Raw genomic sequence first — 12,500 nt, 5'->3', positions numbered from 1 at the left:
TTGGTTACAAAATAGGACGAGGGAGTCATATGAGAGATACAAAGAAAAGAAAAGAAAAGTAAAGCAAAAGGTAAAGGAGGCAAAGAGGAGAGCAGATGTGAAATGGGGTAAGAGTATGACAGAAATTTTTGAAAGTAATAAAAAGATGTTTTGGAAAGAAATTAAGAGAGGAAGAGGAGGCGAATCAAGTAGAGAAGAAAAGGTAAAAGGTGCAGATGCGGAGATGATAATGGAAGAGAAGGCAGTAAGGGGAAGATGGGCAGAATATTTTAGGGAGCTGCTAAATGTGAAGGAGGATAGGGAGGGAAAGATAGTTGCAGTGGGAAATGGTAAGAAAATGAGAGTGATGAATGAGGAAAATGGAGAAATAAGGAAGGATGAAGTGAAGGCAGTTGTTAAGATGATGAAAGCAGGTAAGGCACCTGGTCTGGATGGATGCCATGCAGAATGTCTAAAAAAAGGAGGTACAGTGATGGTGGACTGGTTGGTGAGGTTATTTAATGTTTTCTGGACAGAGGGTGGAGTGCCGGAGGACTGGAGGAGTGCCTGTATAGTTCCACTTTACAAAGGAAAAGGGGACAAGTGTGAATGTAGTAGTTTCAGAGGGATTAGCTTGTTAAGTGCAGTTGGGAAGGCTTATGGGAGGATCTTGATTAAGAGGATTAGGAGAGGAACAGGAGTAATTGGTGAGGAACAGTGTGGATTTAGGACGGGTAGAGGTTGTGTAGATCAGATATTTGTGGTAAGACATATATGTGAGAAAGCTATAGGAAAAGGGAAGGATGTTATTTTGGGATTTTATGGATCTGGAAAAGGCTTATGATAGGGTAGAAAGAAAGGCACTGTGGGAGGTAATGCAGATATACGGGATAGAAGGAAAGATTCTGGGAGCTGTCAAGAGTTTTTATGAGAGTAGTAGAGCTTATGTCAGGATTAGAAATGGAGAGAGTGAGTGGTTCGAGGTAAAGGTAGGACTTCGTCAAGGATGCGTTATGTCACCCTGGCTGTTCAACTTATACATGGATGGGGTAGTGCGAGAGGTGAATGCAAGGGTAGTGGGTCAGGGATTGGAGATGGTTAAAGAAAATGGAGAAAAGTGGGAGGTAAGCCAGCTGTTGTTTGCGGACGACACTACGCTTGTGGCAGGATCGGAGGAGGGATTGAGGAAGTTGGTGACAGAATTTGAGAGAGTATGTGATAGAAGAAAGTTAAAGATAAATGTGGGTAAAAGTAAGGTGATGAGATATACAAGGGGTGAAAGTGGCAGTAGACTGGAAGTGAGCATTAATGGTGAGCGACTGGAGGAATGGATAGTTTTAGATACTTGGGTGCAAATGTGGCAGGAAAAGGTGGAGTGAAGGTGGAGGTAGAATGTAGATTGAGAGAAGCGAGTAAATGCCTTAGGGGGATTAAAAAGTGTAATGAGAAATAGACATTTGGGAATGGATGCTAAGAGGAGACTGTATGAAGGAGTGATTGTGCCAACAGCACTGTATGGGGGAGAAACATGGAACATAAGAGAGGAGGAGAGAAGGTGTTTGAATGTGTTTGAGATGAGGTGACTGAGAAGTATGATGGGGGTTACTAGGCTAGATAGAGTGAGAAATGAGGAGGTGAGGAGAACAGGGGTGGAAAGGGAGTTGGGAGATAGGGTTGATGAAGGAGTATTAGGATGCTTTGTACACATGGAAAGAATGAGTGAAGAAAGAGGTATGGAAGGCAGATGTGGGGGGAGTGAACATGAGGGGACGTCCTAGGATGAGGTGGATGGATGAGGTGAAGAGGGCTTTGGGGAAGAGGTGAATGTCTGTTGAGGAAGGACGGGAGAGGACAGAAGACAGAGGTGAATGGATAATGGTTGTATATGGATGATGTTGTGATGGATGAGGTGGAATGGGCGGGGGGATGGGGGGTGAGGTAGTATGTGTGAGCAAAATTTGACGCAGCCCGAAGGGATTTCTCCCCGTCCTCTCCTTTTATGCATGGGGGGACGGAGAGGGGGGTGTCGCCGATTTAATGAAGCGGCCTTGCTGTGGATGTGCTGTGTCTTGCGACACTGCTTCTAACCCAGGGCAGTGGACAAGGTGCAGGGATGACCCGTCATCCAGGAGGTGCTAAGATAAGAGGGAGGGTGGATGGGTGTAGAGTGTATTCAGGGATGGAATAGGTGGGAATGATTTTATGCCTTTTCCTTTTTGGCTACCTCCCTTGTAAGGGGGAAAAAGCCTTGGTATATGTATGTATGTATACACACACACACACACACACACACACACACACACACACACACACACACACACACATATATATATATATATATATATATATATATATATATATATATATATATGCAAAGAAATCACAAAACACACGAGATAAACTATTTTTGCAGAAACACACCGTCCACCAAAGGGATTATGGTCATAATATTGACTGGGGAAATTTTAAAATAATTACTTCTTGTAATAATATTATAGAAAGAAATATTATTGAATCTTGTTTTATAAAAAGAAATTTTGGAAATAACATGAACTTGAGTTTGGGTTTATTTAAATTGGACAATTTTATTATTGACAAAATTGTGTGTGATAAAATGTAACATGGGACCTCTCCGAGTATCCTTGTCTTCTTATGTATTTATTGTTTCTTTCTGTATTGCTTTTTTGTACCTTTGAAAATGTCTAAATAGACGAAAACGTTCGGTATCTGGTTTTTTTCAATTTCCCGGTGGTTTCTGCAAAAAAAAAAAAAAAATATATATATATATATATATATATATATATATATATAAATATATATATATATATATATATCCCTATACAGGCTTAAAAGGGACTTAAAAAGACTTTAGGGTATAATACCTTACAAACTAATTAAAGAAAAGAGCTAAAGAGCAACTAAAGAGAATAATAGTTAAAGAGGAACAATGAAAAAAAAAAGAATAAAAACTCTTAAAATGAATTTCAGAAATTGAAAATAACATTATTTGAAGAAGCTAAAACAGTACTTTGTCGCTCAAAAAGCATATGGAACAAGTCCGTAGCTAAAAAAGGGACATTGCAAAAAAAAATAAAAAATAAATAAATAAATAAATAAATAAATAAATAAATAAAATAAAATAAAAGCAACCCTATGTGCTCACAAAGGCCATTACTTAAAAATGCTCAGTCGCTAAATGGCATTGAAAAAAAATCTGAAGACAGAAAAGGCTTGAAAAAGTGGCCCTTCGCGGCGACCGGGGCTTATTTTGGCTTCCGAACTTAACAAGCCCCGGCAGCTGGGCCCCCATGCGCACCTCGGGTCCTAAGTGGGTTGTAAATAGAAATATTACCCACGTTTGAAATATTACGGGAAGAGGTGGGGGCTAGAAAGAGAGAGAGAAAGAGAGAAAGAGAGAGAGAGAGAGAGAGAGAGAGAGAGAGAGAGAGAGAGAGAGAGAGAGAGAGAGAGAGAGAGAGAGAGAGAGAGAGAGAGAGAGAGAGAGAGAGAGAGAGAGAGAGAGAGAGAGAGAGAGAGAGTGTATATGTGTGTGTGTGTTTGTGTGTGTGTGTGTGTGTGTGTGTGTGTGTGTGTGTGTGTGTGTGCGTGTGTGCGTTCGTGTCTGTGTGTGTGTGTGTGTGTGTGTGTGTGTGTGTGTGTGTGTGTGTGTGTGTGTGTGTGTGTGTGTGTGTGTGTGTGTGTGTGAGAGAGAGAGAGAGAGAGAGAGAGTGAGAGAGAGAGAGAGAGAGAGAGAGAGAGAGAGAGAGAGAGAGAGAGAGAGAGAGAGAGAGGGAAGAAAGGGAGAGAGGATATACATTTACATATATATATATATATATATATATATATATATATAATAGATACATTATCGTGAACTCAAATATAAGTGGTCAAAGTGGTGAACCTAGGAATATTTCACACTCTCAATCACATATACAAAGCAATCCACTTTACAATATTAGATAAAATACTATTAACATGAAATTGTGATACCAAATAGAAAAATAAAAATATAACAAGTTTATATGGCTGTGATCATAAAACGTCATTAAGTAACACAAACGTAAAAACATCAGAACAAAGTCTAAGTACGCAAACGGAGAAGGTGGACGAAATATCCGCAATGGGGAACAAAAAGAGGAAAAAGTCTCAAGAACAAACAACTAAATTGCAATCAGACACATAAAATAACAACAATATAAGATAAAAAGAAGATAACAAAGAAAGAAAGAAAAGAAGAGAAAGAAAAGGAAGAAGACTAAAACTGAAAAAGAGGGGAGGGATAAAAGTCAGAGAAGGGGGAGTTAAAAAGGATGCATTGGGAGACCGCCTTTGAGAAAAGAGGTCGGACAAAAGCCACCTGGTGACCAAATGTCAGGTCGTACTGCGACTGAAAAAATGACCAGAGAAATTAGACTGCCTTACTCCTCGTTCCTAGATAAATAGAGGAGTAACGCAGTCTAACTCCTTTGATCTGTTTTCCAGTCTCAGTATGCCTCTGTACGACCTGACATTTGATTACCAGGTGGTTTTTTCCGACCTCTTTTCTCGAAGGCGGTCTCCCAATGCATCCTTTTCAACTACCCCTTCTCTGACTTTTATCCCTCCCCTCTTTTTCAGTTTTAGTTTTCTTCCTCTCCATTCTCTTCTTTTCTTTCTTTCTTTGTTATCTTCTTTTTATCTTATATTGTTGTTATTTCTTGTGTCTGATTGCAACTTAGTCTTTTGTTCTTGAGACCTTTTCCTCCTTTTGTTCCCTCTGCTTCTGTATGACCAGACATTTGATCACCAGGTGGCTTTTGTCCGACCTCCTTTCTCGAAGGCGGTCTCCCAGTGTATCCTTTTCAACTCCCCTTCCCTGAATTTTATCCCTCCCCATTCCTCAGTTTTAGTCTTCTTCCTTTTCTTTCTTTCTTTGTTATCTTCTTTGTATCTTATATTGTTGTTATTTGACGTGTCTGATTGCAATTTAGTCGCTTGTTCTTGGGACATTTTCCTCTTTTGTTCCCCATTGCGGATATTTGGTCCACCTTCTCCGTTTGCGTACTTGGATTTTGTTCTGGTGTTTTTACGTTTGTATTACATAAAGATGTTATTTTGTTACATTCATTTTATGATCACAGCCATATAAAGTTGTTATATTTTTGTTTCTACCTTTATTTCTATCTTATTTTTATTTTATATGGTGCCACTATTTCATGTTAATTGTATCTTATTTGATATTGTAAAGAGGGTTGCTTTGTATATGTGATTGAGAATGTGAACCTTTCCCAGGTTTACCACTTTGACCATTTATACTTGAGTTCACGATCTTGTATCCATTATACCACCTGAAGACGATTCCTGACGGGAATCGAAACTTCGGGCAAATAAACCCTTGAATTGAGATATGGATCCCAAACTGCAGATCTTCACCTTTTCAAATTGTCACAATGTCTCAATATATATATATATATATATATATATATATATATATATATATATATATATATATATATATATACTAAAGGCTTTTTCCTCTTACAAGGGAAGTAGCCAAAAAACAAAGGCATAGAAATCACTCCCCCCCATTCCATCCCCTACATACTCCACTCCCCTCTACCCTCTTCTCTCCCTCTTATCTTGACACCTCCTGTATGACGGGTCATCCCTGCATCCTGTTCACTGCTCTGGGTCAGAAGCGGTGTCGCAAGAAAGGCCGCTTCATTTAATCGGCGACCCTCTCTCTCCGTCCCCTCATACAGAAAAGGAGAAGACGGGGGAAAATCCATTCGGGCTGCGTCAATTTAGTTTTTATACATACTCCCTCACCCCCTATCTCCCACCCACTCCCCCTCATACATCACAGCATCATCTATACACAACAATATCATTCTCCATTCACCCTTATATTCTGTCCTCTCCCGTCCTTCTTCAACAGACATTCCTCTGTTTCCCAATACCCCTTTTACCCCATCCATCCATCTCATCCTAGGTCGCCCCTTCATGTTCACCCCTTCCACCTCTGTCTTCCACACATCTTTTACTAGTCTTTACAAAGGATTACAAAGGCGAAGCATGCCGACAGGAGACATTTTGTTCCATATCTAGGTCGGATGCGAAAAAGATAATGATAAATAAACGAATAAATAAAAAATATAATAATGTAAATAATAAATCAAATACATAAATAAATACATATGTATAGTTAAATGATAAACAAACAGGTAAATAGTAAATAGCAATAAATTGACATATAACTAATAAGAATCTAACTAATAAGAATAACTAATGAGAATCAAGCAAATAATAGTAAACAAACAGACAAATGATAGCAAAACAAATAATATAAAATAAATGATAATCATTACAGCATCTTGCTTAAGTGTATATCTAAATGATTTTTAAAGCTTCGAACTGAACTACATTGCACTGTCTCTGCAGGAAGTTTATTCCATTCATTAACTACACGGTTGGCGAAGTGGTTTCTACCCACTTCCAAATTAAATCTATTTCTGGACAGTTTGAGACCATTGTTTCTTGTCTGATTCTCATTCAGTGTAAAAATTTTGTCACTTTTGATGTTGTCAATTCCCTTTAGAATCTTAGACCTGTATCAAGCCACCTCTGAGTCTACGCTTTTTTAGGGAAAACAGATTCATATGTTTTAGTCGATTTTCGTATGATTTATTTTTAATACTTGGAATCAGTTTTGTGGCTCGCCGTTGTACTTTTTCCAATCTGTCAATGTCTTTAATGAGATTCGGTGACCTTACGGAAACAGCATATTCGAAGTGTGGACGAGCTAACGATTTATATAGCTTGTTAATGAGTGATGGACTTTTGAAGTCAAAAGATCGCGCAAACAGTCCTAGAATATTATTTGCTTTCTCAGATGGTGAAATACACTGCTTAGATGATTTGAGATCGTTACTGATAATTACACCGAGATCTTTTTCACTATCCACTTTTGTTAACGAATTTCCAAATAACTGTAAGCTAAAGCTCCTGACGTAGTCCTATGAACTGAGCTTTATTGAAAGTGAGTATTTTAGAAACACAAGTATCTATTCTAAAATTTTAGTAGTTTGAATCTAACTAATTTGTGATCGCTATTTGCAGCAGTTTCACCGACTTCTACATAAGTTGTCATGCTTTCGCAGCTAGTGATCAATAAATCCATTAAGTTTCCATGTCTTGTGGGGTCTTTTACATGCTGAACTAAGTAATTGTCACCGAGAAAATCAATCAAGCGACTACCTATATGGCCTTTTTCAAGAGTCATCCAATCAATGTCAGTAAAATTTAAATCACCCATTATCAATAAGTCCCGGTTGCAGAAACTAGACAATTTGTTTGGGTTAATTCTACCTACAAACTATCATATGCATCCTGTTTCACTTTCTCTAAAACACAAGCATGGGAATTGTTTTTAACGTACAACAGAACACCCCTACCTTTCTTGTGGTTTCTATCCTGATGAAAGCGTTTAAATCCCGCAATATCAAATTCAGCTTCAAACTCTTTACCATTTAACCATGTCTCGGTTATTCCTATCATATCAAGATTTTCACCTCTGACATACGCCTGTATTTCTTGAAATTTGTTCCTAATACTACGAGCATTAAAGAACATGGTTTTAAGAACCTCGTGATTATTTCTTTTTGACACGTTTTGAGTTTCAATACCATGCCTTACATTATAATTTTGTTTGTTATTGACACCTTGCTCTATATTGATATTTGGTCCTTCATTTACATTCAGTGCCTCATGGACATTTGCCCCATCATGGACATCTGGTCGCTCACGGTCATCCGATCTCTTTTGTACACTTTAATCCCCTACATCACCTAAAATTATATTTTGTCCTATAGTGACATTATATCCTACCGTGACATTTTTTCCTCCACTATCATTACATCCCATCGTGATCTTTTGTCCTCCACTGTCATTACATCCCATCGTGATATCTTGTCCTTCATTGACATTCTGTCCGGCATCCCTTCCTAAAATATATATTCTCTCTTGCACTGACATTATATCCTACCATGATATTTTGTCCTCCACTATCATTACATTCCATCGTGATGTTTTGTCCTCCACTATCATTACATCCCCTCATGATCTTTTGTCCTCCACTGTCATTACATCCCATCGTGATATTTTGTCCTTTGACATTACATCCTAATATAATGTTTCGTCCTCTACCGACATTACATCCTAATATTATATTTTGTCCTATACTGGCATATTGTTCTACATTATTGCTATGCTCTATTCTGTTTTCCCCAGTACACTCTATTTCCCCTTCCCTTTGGGTTTCTACCCCAAAAAAGGAACTAGTTCATTACAAACTCCCACAATGAGGTTTGTAAGAACATCTTTGCCTCTGTGGGTAAGGTGGATCCCATCAGAAGCGTAAAGGTCATGACGCCTAGAAGAGAGATACCAAGGATCAAGAAAGTGGTATCCTAGTTGCGTGCACCCTCTCATTGATCCCTATGGCTCTACTGTTCCAACACGAGCCTGTGTAGATCCTCGGGAGGACCCCACAGACTACGTGACGGCTGCCAAGTTCCTTCATCTCCCGAAGGAAGACCTTGTAATTCCGAACAAGTTCCTCTGATCTCACCCTACCTACATCATTACTTCCCGTATGAACAATCGTAACCGTGTTTGTCCGTTTTTGCTCCCTGATGGTCTGGTTACAATCGGCGATCCCACGGGTCGGTTGACATACAAGCTTGTAACGTCGTTTAATCTTCCGCTGCAGGATGTTGTCATAGCTTCGCACTATGGAGTCCCCCACGGCCAAGAACTCCTGATTTTCAGCCACTTCATCCTCTAGCAGAGCAAAACGATTGGCTAGAGCCAGCGGTTGCTCCGCAGGGCACCCGCATACCAAACGCGGGCTCGACAAACGGGACCCTACGGAGCGCAACTCGCTCACGGCAGTGACAGAGGGGGAAGAAGTGGAACGCTCTTTGGGTTGTGGGGAGGATTCACTCTTCTCACAGAGCGCACTCCTGAGAAGACAAATTTCCTTCTCACACATCCTGAGACGATCCTCCAGGCTCACACAACCTTCAAAAGCCATTTCGATCCTCCTTCAGCAATAAAAACGTCAAAGAGAAGATATAAATCAACAAAAGAAACCAAAGCGGTCTCTAAATAAACTAAATACATGAAGCTTACTCTGCTTACCTTATACTATTACTCCTACTTTTGAAGTACAATAGCAGAATACTGTTTTGATTCTAAATTTATAGGTCACTACACTTTATCTAATATATGTAACTGTATAGCGCTATACGTATATGTTAGCTCCACTGCCACTAACACTTAGTCACTTATGTTATTCATCTGTAGGCATCATGCCTCTTCTTTCTCTTAAGTATGTTTCCACCAAAGCTTCGGTCACCAGTTATTAAAGTTTCTTGATGGGGTGAATCAAAACGGAGATATAGTTTTCTTATTTTCTTTTCTTCTGAGTAATTACACTTGTTTTTTTCCATCTACACCAAGGAACTCCCGCTTGGAATCCTTGTACATCCACCAAGCCAAGTCTACTCCGACATCACTATTTAATTCATCCAATAACTTTGAACGTTACAAATAAGTGCCACCCTTTAAGGGCGTGACTTTACCTCCATGCACCAATAATTTCTCTCCTCCTCCACCCTTTTCTCCAATCAGAAAGACTGTTATACTGTCTCAAGCAATAATGTTTACGCAAGCAATTCTGTCGCAAGCGGAACGTGGCTTAAAATGTTAACATTTCGTCATATCAGCACTATTGATGCCCTAACCTATGTTTACAAAACACCAGACGGCAAGCGAGAATATGCAACTCTGCACTTCCTATCGGCCATTGTTTCAAAACATCCAAGTAATAAAATTTACATTCCTTTCCACCTACCCCTCTATCTACCTAAATGTCTACCTCTATCTACCGGCCTCTTATATATACAATTACAAAAACACAACACAATCACTTGTCACTATACGGAGATATAAATTTCACAGGTATTCGCTGGCTGGTGTCTCTGCAGAAAACGAGCTCTCTAACTGAGGTCACGAAGCAGACTGAGCTGAGGTCACGAAAGCCTACTTCTACAACCTTCTTTGCTTCCTCATCCCACTACTCACTACCCTTCCTTCTATTTCCTCCCGTCCTCCTTATTCCACACACCATCTTTGCACAGCTAATGACTCCCTCCTTGAACCATCCATATTCCTCTTCTACTCCTAATTCTACTCTATTCTTCACTCCCTCTCACTCCTCTCTCAGCTTCTTCTTATACTCCTTCTCCTTTCCTTTCTCATTTAAGCAGTTCACTCTAAGTACCTCTCTACCTCCTGCCCTTTTCCTCTTTCTCCACCTATCCTCCCCTCTCAACTTACCTTCCTTCAAAAATTATCTGATATTCCCCCAGTCTCTCCCCTTAACTCTTCCTACTATACTCCTGCTTACCACTATATAGTCCATTAACGCTCTATCTACTACCCTTCCATCCACCACCCTCTCCCATGCGTACTTCTGCTTGACTTTCTTCCTAAACACTGTATTTGCTATCATCAACTCTCTTTCGAGACACATGTCCACCATCAACTCTCCACTATGATTTTTTCCTGGAACTCCAAACTTCCCAATCACTCTGTCTATTGTTTTTCTCTACCCTAGCATTAAGGTCTCCTAATACAACTACATTGACATTTCTCCCTAATCCCTCTATGCGCTCATTTAAACCTATAAAAAAAAAAAACTCCCTCTCCTCCACACTCTTCTCACTCCCAGGGTCATATGCATTTACAAAAACCCACATTTTCCTTCCCAGCTTCACCTTAATCCACATTAACCTTGAAGAAACCTCCTTCCACTCCACTGCAAGCTTATCTATCTCTTCACTTACTAGTATAGCCACCCCTTCTCTCCCTCGTCCTCTCTTCACTCCTAAGAACCTCCCAACTACACTCCCAAACTCACACTCTCACAAACATACTGCCTATCTCTTCCCATTTACTCTCATCTATACCATGTCCACGCACATTAAAAGACTCAAACCTCAGGTTACTGGTTGGAAAACTCCTAGACCCTCGTATGCCTTTACTTTTTTTTCTTCTTCTTTTTTTTCTTTTTAGGAATATCCCTTTTAGGGCTATAGGTAGTAGGGTTTCTAGTCCTATCCCCGTCCCATTTTTTGTCGCCTCGTACGACTCAAGTGGAAAGACTTGGTAGCAGCATTCTTTTCCCCATCACAGGGTTAGAGAGAGAGAGAGAGAGAGAGAGAGAGAGAGAGAGAGAGAGAGAGAGAGAGAGAGAGAGAGAGAGAGAGAGAGAGAGAGAGAGAGAGAGAGAGAGAGAGAGAGAGAGAGAGAGAGAGAGAGAGAGAAAAGGAAATGAATATTCAGAGAAAAAGTGCAGGACAGTAACAAGGGGTGGGGGGCAGCAAAACGGAGGGAAAGTCGCAGTATAATAGCAGTGTCATCCTTTCCCTATGAACAGATACAAAGGATTACAAAGGCGGAGCATGCCGACAGGAGACCTTTTGGTCCATATCTAGGTTGGATACGAAAAATATAGTAATGATGAATAAATGAACAAATAAAAATACAATGATGTAAATGATAACAAATAAGATACGTAAATAAATACATAGCTATTGTTAAATAATAAAGAAACAGGTAAATAGTAAATAATAATAAATTGACATATAACTAATAATAAACGAGAATAAAAAAAATAATAATAGAGACAAATGATAACAAAACAAATAATATAAAATAAATAATAATCATTACAGCATCTTGCTTAGGTGCTTATCTAAATGATTCTTAAACCTTCGAACTGAACTACATTGTACTTACTCTGCAGGAAGTTTATTCCATTCATTAACTACACGGTTGGCGAAGTTGTTTCTACCCACTTCCAAACTAAATCTATTTCCAGACATTTTGAGACCATCATTTCTTGTCTGATTCTCATTCAATGTGAAGATTTTGTTACTTTTGATGTTGTCAATTCTCTTTAGAATCTTAAAGACCTGTATCAAGTCACCTGAGTCTACGCTTTTTTAGGGAAAACAGATTCATATGTTTTAGTCGATTTTCGTATGATTTATTTATGTTATTTGGAATCAGTTTTGTGGCTCGCTGTTGTACTTTTTCCAATCTGTCAATGTCTTTAATGAGGTTCGGTGACCATACGGAAACAGCATATTCCAAATGTGGACGAACTAACGATATATATAGCTAGTTAATGAGAGATGGAATTTTGAAGTCAAAAGATCGTGCAATCAGTCCTAGAATATTATTTGTTTTCTTAAAGGCTGAAATACACTGATTGGATGATTTGAGATCATTGCTGATAATGACGCCGAGATCCTCTTCACTATCCACTTGTGTTAACGAATTTCAAAATAATTTGTAATCGTACTTACTGTTATTTTTACCTATGTGCATTGCTAATTTCATTAGCCACTTTTGAGACCATTGCTGTAATTTCTCTAAATCTTCTTGAATATCTAATTGACTTAAGTGAT

The sequence above is a fragment of the Oratosquilla oratoria genome, chromosome 5, assembly GCF_046742065.1.
Source record: "Oratosquilla oratoria isolate Oo_2021 chromosome 5, ASM4674206v1, whole genome shotgun sequence".
Classification (NCBI taxonomy): Eukaryota; Metazoa; Arthropoda; class Malacostraca; order Stomatopoda; family Squillidae; genus Oratosquilla; species Oratosquilla oratoria.
This window is presented reverse-complemented; position numbering follows the sequence as displayed.